The sequence below is a fragment of the Manis javanica genome, chromosome 11 (assembly GCF_040802235.1).
Source record: "Manis javanica isolate MJ-LG chromosome 11, MJ_LKY, whole genome shotgun sequence".
Taxonomy (NCBI): Eukaryota; Metazoa; Chordata; class Mammalia; order Pholidota; family Manidae; genus Manis; species Manis javanica.
The window spans coordinates 37,527,624-37,541,037 of record NC_133166.1 but is presented as its reverse complement, the minus strand read 5'-3'; the positions used below and the strand labels follow the sequence as shown (position 1 = coordinate 37,541,037).

General features: G+C 36.8%; 1 protein-coding gene across 5 annotated transcripts in view; it reads right to left on the bottom strand.

Moving 5' to 3' along the window:
- NUCB2 (nucleobindin 2) overlaps positions 1-13,146 on the bottom strand; it is a 43,837-nt gene extending 30,691 nt beyond the window's left edge. For 2 of the 5 annotated variants that reach the window (XM_073216284.1, XM_073216288.1), the window contains exons 1-2: positions 12,973-13,146; positions 8,742-8,894 (exon numbers count right to left, since the gene is read on the bottom strand). The gene's annotated coding sequence lies outside the window, so the exon portion shown is untranslated. Of the gene's footprint in view, positions 1-6,279; positions 6,361-8,741; positions 8,895-12,972 lie in introns of all 5 variants that reach the window. The other 3 variants (XM_073216285.1, XM_073216286.1, XM_073216287.1) reach the window with 3 other exon arrangements.
- Between the last annotated feature and the right edge of the window lie 268 nt (positions 13,147-13,414).

Below are 13,414 nucleotides of genomic sequence, written 5' to 3'. Positions count from 1 at the left end.
AGTATCCACCTTTTCTTCAATACATAATAGAAGCCAGAGATTATAAAAGTAAACTATAGTTAAATTCAAAATTATACATAATTCCCTGACCATTTTCTCACTTTTTAAAATAATGGATTTTTTTAAAGGGAATTTAACTAGACCTCAGTTTGCTTTAAAGTCTTAAGTTCTACTACCAGTTTATTCTTCTGAATAAAGTTTGGATCTTTTCTGTTACATTATCAAAAATAGTAATAAAATTGCTTATAGTCACACTAAATGTATGAAATGATTAAGTTATATGATTAATAAATGCTTTTGAACTAAATATTGCTTATTTAGCCAGCTAAAAATTATATTGGTAGGCCAAGTAAAAGGTCTGGGAGCTTAGAAACAAATAATACCAAAATCAGCTATAAAAGAAAGGTTCCTATCTAGATGCAATAAAAATGAGGTAAAGGCAGTTATGTTTCACACTTTGGATATAGGGTATGAGACACTGTGCCTTCTGATCAAACTGAGACCTTGGCGTCTGTGCAAGAAGATCCTCCTTGATTGTAGGTTTAGAGATTGTCAGACTTGCATTTCATTCATGCTGGCTTCTTTTTAAATTTTGCAGGAAAGAGATAATGAATGATAAGTGCCATTTCAAAACCAAAAGTGGTTTTACTTTTGATAATTTTAGAGGACAAAACACTGAGAGTACAAGAAGAAACTTGCTTGTTTTAAAATCAAATACAACAGAACTGATTAATAAGAAATACAACCAGATGGAAAAAGACATATATTATATGATTCTATTTACATCAAATGATTAGAATAAGCAATCCATAGAGAAAGAAGGTAAATTAGTAGTTGCTTAGGACTGCTGGTATTGGAAGGGGGGAATAGAGAAATGACTGCTAATGGGTACTGGGTTCCTTTTTGGGGTAATGAAAATGTTCCAAAATCAGAGAGTAGTAACGGTGGCACAACCTCATGAATGTATTAAAACCCCTGAATTGTACACTTTAAAAGGGTGAATTTAATGATATGTGAATCACATTTCAATTTTTTAAAAAGTAGTGAAAAATAGAGCAAAAAATCTGGTTATGAAATAAAATGTAAACAAAGTAAAAAGAATAAATACAATTTATAAGCCATCTTTAATCTTAAGAAGTATTGAACTAACCAATCTCTATAACTTTTCATAATTACCCAATGTTTATATTCTTAATGATTTTTGTCTGCTTGTCTATCATTCCTAGAAAAGTAAGTGAAAATCTTGCACTGTGATTTGGGATTTGTCTGTTTTCCTTAAAAGTCTGTCAATTTTTTATTTAAATATTTTGAGGCTATGTCATTAAGTGTATAGAAATTTAACATTTTCTAGCTTTCTAGCTTTTATCACATTTGAGTAACCTTTATAGCTCAATTTGCCTAAAGGTCTATTTTATTTGATAGTAGTATAGCTAAACCAGTTTTATTTTGACTAGTGTGTGGTTACACACACACACACACACACACACACACACACACACAGTTCTTTTTTATCCAGTCTAACAATCTCTTGTCTTCTAAATGGAGTTATTTTCTGTTTATATTTAGTCAAATAACTGATAATGTACTAATGAGAAATGTACCATTTCTCAGTTTAACATCTCAGAAATCAGAGTATTTTTCAGTTAATGGGATATTAAAATTGTGGTTGACCACGTGGCAATTGGGACATAATCTTTACTGCCTGCACATACATGAACTTTATCACAACTCTTCTTATTACCATTACTTCAGATTGAGTTTTTACATTGTTGGTACTTCACAAATTGACTTTAACTGCCATTTTAAATGTCTTCAAAAGGTTTAAATTATGATTTGGCATTGAAATGAAAAGTCATTCGTAAACATAGAAACGAAGCAGCTGATATTCATGAAGCAAATATTTGATGTTAAAGGAGTAACAGCAACTTTACATTTTCTTGTAAAGGAACACTACGTGCTCTCAGTAGACAGGAAGATACCCCCAAGCAGGCTAAGCTGAGTTGCAACAAGATTACCCTATCAGCAGCCAAACAAAGCAAAGGAAAGCAGTAGAAACTGACAATGCCTCCAATAAAAAATTATATGAAATATGGGCTGATTTGATGGATTTATGCACCATTCAGGCAAATGTCACTTGTTAAGAAATTTCCTACTAGCACTGAACAGACGCTGTATACCTTCCATATTATTTGAGGAAAAAGCAAAGCTGAGTTTAGTCAGTAGGAAATGTTGACAAAATCTGATGTTCTTTTACATGCCTCAAAATGATACACTAATGTTAAAGGTGCTAAAGAGACTGATATCCTGAGAATGGGTTAGAAGACAGCTTATCACTGGAACGCTATTGTGTAAACACCCATAGCCAAAATTTGCTGCCATATTAAATTTTAAACTATAAAATAATTTCCCAAAAATGCTATTGCATGCATAAAAAGGGGGAAGAGAGAAGGGGATGGATGATGGCTGAGATAAAGGAAGGCAGGCTAAATCTTGTTTCAATGTCCAAGAGCCCTTCATAACCTGCCCTGAGTATTAGTTTAGTTCTTGATTTACTGTGAGGCCATCTTTCTGATTATTTAAAGAAAGGTTGCCTGAAAAGTAACACAACATGATGTTATTCCTGATACCATGTCTAGACAACTGCAACCCTTCAGCGTTTCTTTCAGTCAACAAACTTCTGAAGAAGGGGTTGAGGAAAGACAATGAATCTGAAAACTTTCTGTTGTCATCTTTTAAAAAGCATTAGCATCAAAGCTTGTAAAATGAGTGTCAAGAGGCTTGGAAGAAAATTCTAGGCAAAGTGGCTTGACTGAAAAAATTCCCAGAAGAAAATCACCCTCACTCTCCACAGGAGAGAGAACAATGTTGTGTGGAAAAACTACAGACCTTGACAAGTCTGAATCAAGAAAGTGTTTCAAAAGAATCAGACTGTGAATGTGAAAGTCGTAGGAATACTTAGCCAGTTTATTTAACTTGTAATTTCTTTCTGTATGCACAAAAAATGATGTGAGAAAAATCTACATGCCTAAATCAATCTAAAAAAGTGCTTTGAGGGGAACCCTCCTACACTGCTGGTGGGAATGTAAATTAGTTCAACCATTGTGGAAAGCAGTATGGAGGTTCATCAAAATGCTCAAAACAGACCTACCATTTGACCCAGGAATTCCACTCCTAGGAATTTACCCTAAGAAAGCAGCAATCAAGTTTGAGAAAGACAGATGCACCCCTATGTTTATCGCAGCACTATTTACAATAGCCAAGAATTGGAAGCAACCTAAATGTCCATCGGTAGATGAATGGATAAAGAAGATGTGGTACATATACACAATGGAATACTACTCAGCCATAAGTGGAAAAATCCAACCATTTGCAGCAACATGGATGGAGCTGGAGAGTATTATGCTCAGTGAAATAAGCCAAGAGGAGAAAGAGAAATGATTTCACTCATCTGAGGAGTATAAGAACAAAGGAAAAACTGAAGGAACAAAACAGCAGTGGAATTACAGAACCCAAAAATGGACTAACAGGTACCAAAGGGAAAGGAACTGGGGAGGATGGGTGGGCAGGGAGGGAAAAGGGGGGAAGAAGAAGGGAGGTATTAAGATTAGCATGCATGGGGGTGAGGGAGAAAGGGGAGGGTGGGCTGTACAACACAGAGAGGACAAGTAGTGATTCTACAACATTTTGCTAAGCTGATGGACAGTAACCGTAATGTGGTTGTTAGGGGGAACCTGATATAGGGGAGAGCATAGTAAACATAGTATTCTTCATGTAAGTGTAGATTAAAGATTAAAAAAAAAAAGAAAGAAAGAAAGAAAGAAAAGGGGGATTACTCCTTGATAGGATAAAACTATTGGTAAATCAAAGATCAATGCATGCTTTAAATATCCTTAATGTTGATCACTTAAAGGGTGTTAGATGATCAGCTATGGAGGTACTCTTTTCTGATAATATTCCTTTCTCTTAAAAAAAAAAAAAAAGCAGTTACTGCGTGCTGACCTCCAATGAGTTCTGCACAGTGGTATAGAGGGCATGTCAAAGTGTGGGCAAAGGGTCTGTTTGTTTCTATGCAGAAGATCAAGGCCTAGCTTGGATACCCAGAAAATAAACTAAGATACGATATGAGGAGGAGCTTCTGGCATCAGCACTCTCTGGAGGATTTGTGCCAGGGGGATGATCATCAAAAAGCCTCCACAGAGATCTGGGCGATGCTGCGGTTGTGGGTGCATCCATCCCACCATTTCCTGGACTTGCCATTGGAATGAGGAGGGAGATGTCTAGGCTGGCATGTGCATACAGTGAGACAACGAATTTGACCGGATCTGTACTGTTGGAACTCACCCAGGAGTTGGGAGGGGTGCAAGTTGTAGCACTCCAAAATCTTATGACTATAGACTATCTACGGTTAAAAGAACATATGGGATGTGAACAGATCCCAGAAATGGGCTGCTTTAATTTGTCTGATTTCTCTCAGACTGTTCAAGTACAGTTGGACAATATCCATCATATCACAGACAAATTTTCACAAATGCCTAGGGTGCCTAAATGGTTTTCTTGGCTTCACTGGAAATGGATGGTAATTACAGATTTGCTTTGTTTATGTCACCGTATTCCTATTATGTTAATATGTGAACGCAAATTAGTTGGTAGTTTAAACCCTATACATGCTTAAGGTACTCTACAAGAAGATATGTCAAAGAAATAATCAATCCTCCCATGTTTTCTTCCATATGCTACCTCTATAGCTTTTCTTCTTCCTTCCTAATTACAACCCTTAAATAGAATTCGTGGCTCATATCGAATTTACCGAGTATCATAATTCCTCCAGGTGGTAAAGATACCTCGAGACAAGTGCTGGGCATATGAGCCACAGGGCATAAATCTGCAAAGAAGTAAAAAGCTAACCTTTTCAAACAATATGGCTTCTCTCTCACTTACCAACTTTACATTTCCCTGTATGGCCCCGGAAGATGACTGGTTAGCCAGAGACGGGTAAGATTCCTCAAGGGAGGAACAACCTAAGACAGGCACAGTCGCAGGGGGGCCATCAGGTGAGAAATTGGGGATCAACAGAGGTGAGGCTCAGAACCCCATCCCCCCTGCTTTGAGAGAAATCTTCTGCATCCGTGGATGGTTTATTGCCCTTGTCTAGCTTGGATTAACACATAGTTTACAGGCACACACCTTATCATCTACGATTGCTCTCCTACAACACTAAACTATGTTTTCTACCTTTATCTTGCATCTACCTACCACTGCAGCATTTTATTAAAAATAAAAATAATAATAATAATAAAGGGAGAAATGTGGGATCAACATATAAATCAAGTATAAAAATCAAATGAATATTCATATTTGACCTGATTGTTTATAGTTCATAATGCGTGATCAAAACTGAAAGTTTCTGTGATGAATGCCCTTGTACTGTTCACCATGTAAGAATTTATTCACTATGTAAGAATTCGTTCACCATGTAAGAACTTGTTCGTTATGCTTCAGAAGATTGGAGACTGACGAGAATTAGGCTTGAGATGGATTAATGATTGTACATTGAGCACTGACTCCCCTATACAGAATTTTATTGTTGTTAACAACCATTTGATCAATAAATATGAGAGATGCCCTCTCAAAAAAAAAAAAAAAAACAGTCACAGGGCAAGAGCTCAAATTCAACAAGAAAAAAAAAAGTACTTTGAGTAAACATATAATGAAACTGTAAATGATAAGGCATACTGTCATAGTTAAACTGGTAAAATTTTTTCTATATGGTATATATTGATGGGTCTTAATATCAATGAAATCTTAGAGTCAATGAAATACCATATCTTGAGTTTTAAATCTACCATCTTCTTTTGGGCTTTCTATTTATTTTCCCTCTTTAATATTTACTTCCTTTTCTTTCTTGCTTTTTTGTTTCTTTTTGATTGATGGAGGATTTTTTTAATACTTTCCCCCTCTGCTAGTTCCTAATCTCTTAATGTTTATTCTAGAAATAATTAAGACAATTAACTTATTTAAGTTAAAGTTAATTAAAACATTTACTCTACTTCTTAGTAAGGCCCCAGTAAATGTTAACTATTATAGCAAAAGAAATGGAAAATGTTCTAGCACATTAGGTAGAAAATTAATGACATAAAAATCTCTTTAAACAGCAAGATAATGTCAAATGTGTCAAAGACAGACTTACAGATTTTCATAAACCAGATAATATACAGATATTATATAAAAAAAGAATGCAGGATGAGGGGTAAGGAGAGGCAATGGGAAAGACAGACTAACCTACTTTTCTTCCATTATCAGGTCAGTAAGAACGGCCTTCTCCTTTCTCTTATCACCCTCTTCTTCCATAAGAACAGAGACCTAAAGAGGAGACACTGGGCTGAACTAGGCTGAAACAGTAGACTGATCCAAGCCAGGACAGGCCCGATGATTTACTTTCTAAAGTAGGATGATCTGAAATTTTAAATCTGGCAGTAATCTCAAGATAGCATGGAAAAAGCATCAGAGCCTCCCGCAAAGTTACAAAGTATTCAGAGTTCTGAAGCCTCTCCTAGAATTCAGTAAATAGAAAATATTTCTCCTAAATTTCTAGGTCCTAAAAGGAAGCTTATTTCCCTTCCTTGGTTGCCACCAAATCAAAATTCCCATTCATTCACAGAGGCAGATTGCTTAACTATTGATTCATACCAGTAATTATCCAGATAAAGTTTACCATGTGTGTGCGTGTGTGTGTGTGAGAGAGAGAGAGAGTTTCCTGGTTTAACTGTAAGGAGAGATATTCTGGAAGTGGTTAAAAAGAATGGTCACACAGTGACTGCAATGGGGCATGGGGGGATACTTGATAATATGGGTGATTGCAGTAACCACATTGTTTTTCATGTGAAACCTTCATAAGAGTGTATATCAATAATACCTTAATTAAAAAAATTATTATAAAAAAAAGTGGTCACAGGTGAGAAGGCTGAAAAGTACAGAAAACTAAAACTAATTTGCCTCTATTCCTCCCTCATCTATCTTTTTTTCTGCGACTCAGCCCTCCTCTTTGACTCCTCTTCCTTTTAAATTCAAGGCTGAATTGAACTATGTTTTCTTTAATCTGTTGTATTTCTTAATTTAACAAATATTTACTAAGAACCCCACTATGTACCAGGTAATATGCTAGACACAAAGGTACCTAAGATAGACATGGTCCCTATCCTCATAGGGTTTCAAAGTAGTGTGCAGGGAAGCCTATTAAAGAAACAAGTACAATTTGAAAAAAGCTGCTTACAAAATAACACATAACATGATTCTTTATCTGCTAACTAAAAACATCTTTAAAGGCATTAAAATAGTTATTCAGTCAGTAGACATTTTCAGTCAGGTGACTTAAAATGCTAAATAATTTCTCTTAAAAACAAAATGAAGCTGTTTTTATATTCGTGAAGCCGCTTCTTACTTTTTGTTCATTGTGGTCAATGGTTCTAAACTGGAGGCAGGAGATGGTAACTAAAGCATTAGCAACAAAAAAAATACTGTACTTTGTGCCTAAATGATACAAGGAAAAATTCAAGACCTTGTGAAAACATGAAAAAAAATACTTTGTACAAATAAAAATCTTAATTTGCTCCTTATTTTCCTTCTAATAACCTTAAAAAGATTGAATCTTTAGATTCTTTCCCCCTCTCATTTCCATTCCCTGAATTTCTGTTTCCTTCTCTTGAAACATTATTTCAATTCACTTTCTTTACTGATATAGTGGCAACTAAACAATTTCACATGAGCAGTATAGGGTATATTTATGTAGTATTTATAAAGAAAAGTCTGAAAAAAAATAAAACATTGGTATACCGAAGAAAATTAAGCAAGGGCTACTAGTGAAATAAAAGGCAATTTCGAAATAGGTAACAGTTAAAGTGGTTTTAAAAAAACAACTTTTAAGTAACAAAGAAGGCAAAAGTGTGCCCCATGTGATGATACTGAATTTAAATGTACCTTGGGATGGATTATATTTTTCAACATAAATTTATTTTCTTGATGATTTATTATGTGATACTCTAAAGATAACTTATCTCTGTCTTTTTAGTGCCTTGTATAAAGCAAAGGCTCAATAAATATTGGCTCTTTTTTTAATACATCTATAAATTATACAGCAAACATCTATTAAGCATTTGTGGGTAATCTTAAAAAATAACCAAAACAAATGCCCAATAACACAGACAAGACCTCCATAATGAATTTTTTACTCTAAAAAGTAAAAAATGAAACACACCTTATTAAAGTTATTTCCTTCTGTAGTTAATGCTCAGATGATGAAAGAAAAGAAGATCTATACTGTAGCAGAGTCTTCTATGTGCCTTCCAATATCCAAATATTCCTTTCCACCTTGGTAACAAAAGCCCAATTTTATTCAAGGCAGCCATGCATCCAGCTACACTTCCCTGTATCCCTGGTAGCTTGAGCTTTGGTTCAGAAGTATCCTTAAAGGAAGAGGATGCATACTTCTTGGCCTTTGCCTTGCTGCCTGGAACTTGGCTGTGGTGGTTAGAGCCCTGGCAGGAATCTTGGAATAGGAGACCAAGGCAACATCTTAGCAAAGCATATCAAAATACTGGAAAAAACTTAGGTCCCTGACCACTTTATAAAGCTACTATACCTATCCTCAACAGCCTATTCAAGAATTATTTTACATAAGACATATTGTGCATTTAAGCCACCATTAAGTCTGTATTTATTTTTTGCTTTCTTAACTGATCACTTACCTTTAGATAGATGAGGAATTTTTATCTCTTTTTTACAGATGAGGCAACTGAGATTCAGAGAGGTAAGGTAACTTGCACAATATCAAATTAGTGATGTGGGGAGCCTTGGCTCCTAGCTCAATGCTTTTTCAGTAAAAAATGACTTAACAGCTTCTAAATGTAAAAAATGAAATAAACATAGATTAAATATAAACATAAACCTACCCCTATTACAGTGGTAATAGAACATGATAGTGTATGCATTTGTCATATCCTGTGAAAAGAAAAAGTACCAAATTTTTATGATGTGGAAGGAGACTAATTTATATCATATTCCAGTGGGAAGATAGAAATATCAAATAAACAGAATGAAAGACCAGAATAAACAAAGATAGTGATTTATTATATCCCAGTTTTACTATATTGCTCCCTTTTAAATAACTAAAAATTCAGACTATAAGCTTATTTTCCTCAGCAATGAGATTTCAAGATATAGGATGAGTTTTCTTGTTAAAACCTTAACTGGAATTTTTCTTAAAGTCCTTAACTGGACTCTTTCTTTACCCTTACTACCACTTTTAAAAATGAACCTTGGCCCCAGTCTCAGTTACAGAGATCTGTAGTAAAGCAAAACATCTCAGATTTTCTTTTTAGAAGCCCTACTACCCAACTGTAAAATACACGGCAGTTAGCCCATGTGCATACTTAGTGGTGAACATGATCAATTATTTCTAGGCAGTCTGTAAAGAAAATAAGCAAATAAAAGACCTTCAAATGTTAAGAACACATACATTTCTTTCTTTTTATGGTATATTAACATGAAATCATCAAAGCAGGAGACTGATGATATGCATGTTATATGCTGGAAAGGCATATGACTTTTATTAACATGGCATGGTCAAAAATAAATAAAAGTTTGAATACTAACTACTCCCATTTACTGGCAAGCTACTTGCCTCTCTTGAGTCTGGATTTTCCTACCTATAAAACTGAACTAACAATTCTTCATAAATCCTTGATAGGATGAAAATAAGAATGAATACAATATAACAAGCCAGTGCGTGGCAAAAGTAAATGATTAATAAATATTAATGCCCTTCCTGTTTTGAAAATGAAATAGCTATATATTGAAATAATGAAAATCTGTTCTATAAACATCCAAAGTTATAGAACTTAAAAAGCAAGAAACCAGTTTGACATACAACCTTAAATGTCATTTTTTTTAAAAGGCCACATTAGCACTATCTTCTGAGCACTGCCATAGCCAAAGGTAGGCCAATGGAAAGAATATATCCAACAAAAGAGGAACACAACCTCTTCCTCCCTGGCATTAAAACAGACCTTTTACAAGAGACCTAGGCTTCTTTCTCCAAGGCACTGCCTTAAGCCAGGAAACTTGCGTTGTTTCTCTCTGTCAATGTCATAATACTAACAGTGAAAAGGAGTAGGGTGGAGAAAAAAAAAGGCTTAGGAGTTTCTCAATGACAGTAATGACAAGGGCAACCATTAACCTGCTGCTCAACTCCATTTTTCCCTTTGAAAATGAAATTCAGTGGGAAAGTGAGGCTCAAAATAAAACATCATATGTATGGCCAGCTCAACTGGACTCTAACCTTTCCCTGTGCCAAGACATTAGTACAGATCTTAGTGTCTTTGATGTTCATCCTGTAGAAAAGGACACCAGTCAAGGAAACCATTATATTGCCTTTTTTTTTCATTCTTAATAGGTTACAGTATCTTTGACAACAGACTTATTTATGAAAAGCAGATACTGTTTTTCATCTGTATCACCCAATACACAAATTTATTAAAATGTCTTCATTATTTATATATATTGTACTTCAGATAACTAAAGTACAATCTGCCAAAAATAAAATCATGCAACTGCTACCTCAATTTCCTTTAGGTTGCTTTAAAATTTTTAAATGATACAATTCTTGGACCAGAAATAATCTCAGAGGTGGTTTGGTTCAGATCCTATTTCTATGAAAGTTATAAAGCACAGGGAAGTTAACTGACTTGGCCAGGATCATTTGGCAGAGTCTGGATTGGAATCCAGCTACCAAAGTCTAATTAAGTATACTTTTCACCATATCATGGTGGGGTTCTTTTCTAAATGTTAGATGAAAATTATTAAGTGATTGAGATTTTTCTTTGAATAAGTTATTTGAAATTATTAGAAGCCTGTCTTTCAAAGCCTATAAACTAATTCCATGTATTAAACATACAAATAACAAATTTTCCCTTTCTAGACCTCCAGTTATTTAGAAGAAGTTAATCATCTATCATGCCAAATAAAGTCAACTCAATTACAATATTTAAAAAATTACCTACTTTAAGGATTTGTTTCAATACATTTTAAAATACTGCATTCAGTTCCTCTGGCTACCTAATACTTAAAGGGTATTTTGTACATCTCAGTCATCAAAAGGGTCCTTAGGAAGCTGAGGGCAATTTAAATATAATTCTAAATAACACAAAATGAGTTTGGTATGTCTATAGAGACATATAACATATCCCCCCCAAATAACACAAGTATCGATCATGCTACTGATAATCTATATTAGTGACCATAATCAATACTAGTGTTTTGAAAGGTACCCTTATGCCTTCATTGCGCATTTAATTTTAACTGTTATTTACAAAACACAAACCAATTTGGCAAAACTATGCTGAAAGGATATATACAAAATGTGTGATATGACAGTAAAGTACCTCTGGAGATTAGAGAAAGGTAAATACAACACGGACTTGCAAGATGGGCAAAATTAGGATAGGCAGAAAAGAATAGCATGAGAGCCACAAGGAGACAGAAGTGAATTTTTTGTACCATAAAGTTGAACCAGATCGTGGAAAGTTTAAAGACCAAGATGAGAAATATAAGTTCCTATGTTCACCGTAATAACAAGGGTGATTTTATTAGAGATTTCTAATTCTAAATTTCTATGCTTTTTAAATTTTCAACCCTATTAAGTAAGAAACATTTGTTCAACATTTGTTGGATTTGTTCCAGTTTTATAAAATAAGAACTCAGCTTAAATCAGGATGAGTCTTGAGACAATTTCTATCAGTGACAAGATGCAAGACTGTATATTTCCTGACTCCAATCATTCAACAGAATTCCTTCCACAGGAAAGGCGTTAAGAAACAAAAAAAAAAGTCAAATAGGTCATAAAAGAAGCTATAGGTTACCAAATCCAAATCTATTATACCACTAGTCATACGACGTTCAACGAATTTTTTAATCAGTTCTTTAAATTCTTATAGGGAAAGTCCACAATCTCCTTCTTCAAACATAATTGACCATCAGAAATTTGCATTCCCTCCACCCACCCACGCACGCACCTTTTTTAACCATTGTAATAGAACACTGTTTGGTGTTCATATTCATCCATGGCTTTAATAGCTTTAATAAAAGGCTTAGTTGGCAGCACTTCCTTATTCAATTGTGTAAATGTACATGATCCATTTAGGAGTTTAGAGGGCACTTTAAGAGTATCAAGAGATTCTGTCTCCCAAATACTAGAATAATGTTTCAATGGTTCATGTTTTTATTTTCTCGCTGTCATTCTCACTCTCGTTTTCTGATATTGTAAAAGAATCGCCATCCAAAATTGGCTATGGCCGGCACCAACCGCAATAACCACATTTGCTCTCTGAGTTACCACTTAGCAGGTGCCGAAAGGAAGTAACATCTTTCTCATACTCTGAAACCGAAACAGCTCATCTCCCACCTGATTAGTCACTTAAAAGGGAAAACAATACAACTGACAAGAACTTTTCTCATCTCCTAAGTGTCAGGGGTTTTCGGCTTATCAGAACCCGCAAAAGAGCAGGATTCACCGGCCTAGCTTTGCTCGGCAGCGCGTGGGTCGGTAAGCATCAGCAGGAATCGCTGTGTTTACCCTCCCCTCAGTAGACACTTCCCTTGCCCAGCGACCTGTCAAGGCGGGGTTTGTAGCCCCGCCCGGGTCTCGGTCCTGCACCTACCCATGCCTGCTCCCCAACAAAAGCTTGCCACCTTCATCGGCCCCCAAGAAAGCTGGGGTGCCCTGCAGCGAGCGGAGCGGAGAAAGGGACCCCGCGCCTAGGGCTGGAGCAGGAAGCGTTCTCCACCCGTGCCTGCCCACTGTGCTGCCCCCACCGTCCTCAACGCCCTGCCAGGGCAGGCGAAGACCTGAGCCTTATCTCAGGACCCGCCCTTGCCTCCCACTGTGCTGATGCGCCCCCATCTCCGAGCTACCGGCCTTACCTAGCTGGATCTTGGCGCGCTAAGACTCCGCCGGCTGAATGAATGCAGCTCACAGACCCGTCTCTCCTGCCCCCGACCCACGGCTTTGCTCTGCACCTCCGCCGACCGCGCGCTCCCGCCTCCTCGCAGCCATGACGACAGCCCCCGCCCCCCGGCAGCCGCCGATTGGACCGACTGGGATCGCGGAAGGCGCCGATTGGCGGGGGCGGAGACGACTGCCGGCGGGCAGGAAGGCGGGCGGCGAGGAGCTCCAACGCTGGGAAGCCAGGGGGAGGCAGAGCCAAGAGGGACGTGGCGCTCTGCTATGCGGGAGGGGAAGCCGCGCCCCTTCCTTCTCTGGCTTTCATGCAGAAGCCTGTGGAGCAGGGTTTGGGCGGGTGAGGTGCTTTCCCGGGTTCGGGACAAAAACCCCAGGAATCGCCTTGCACTTGGCTGCTGGCCC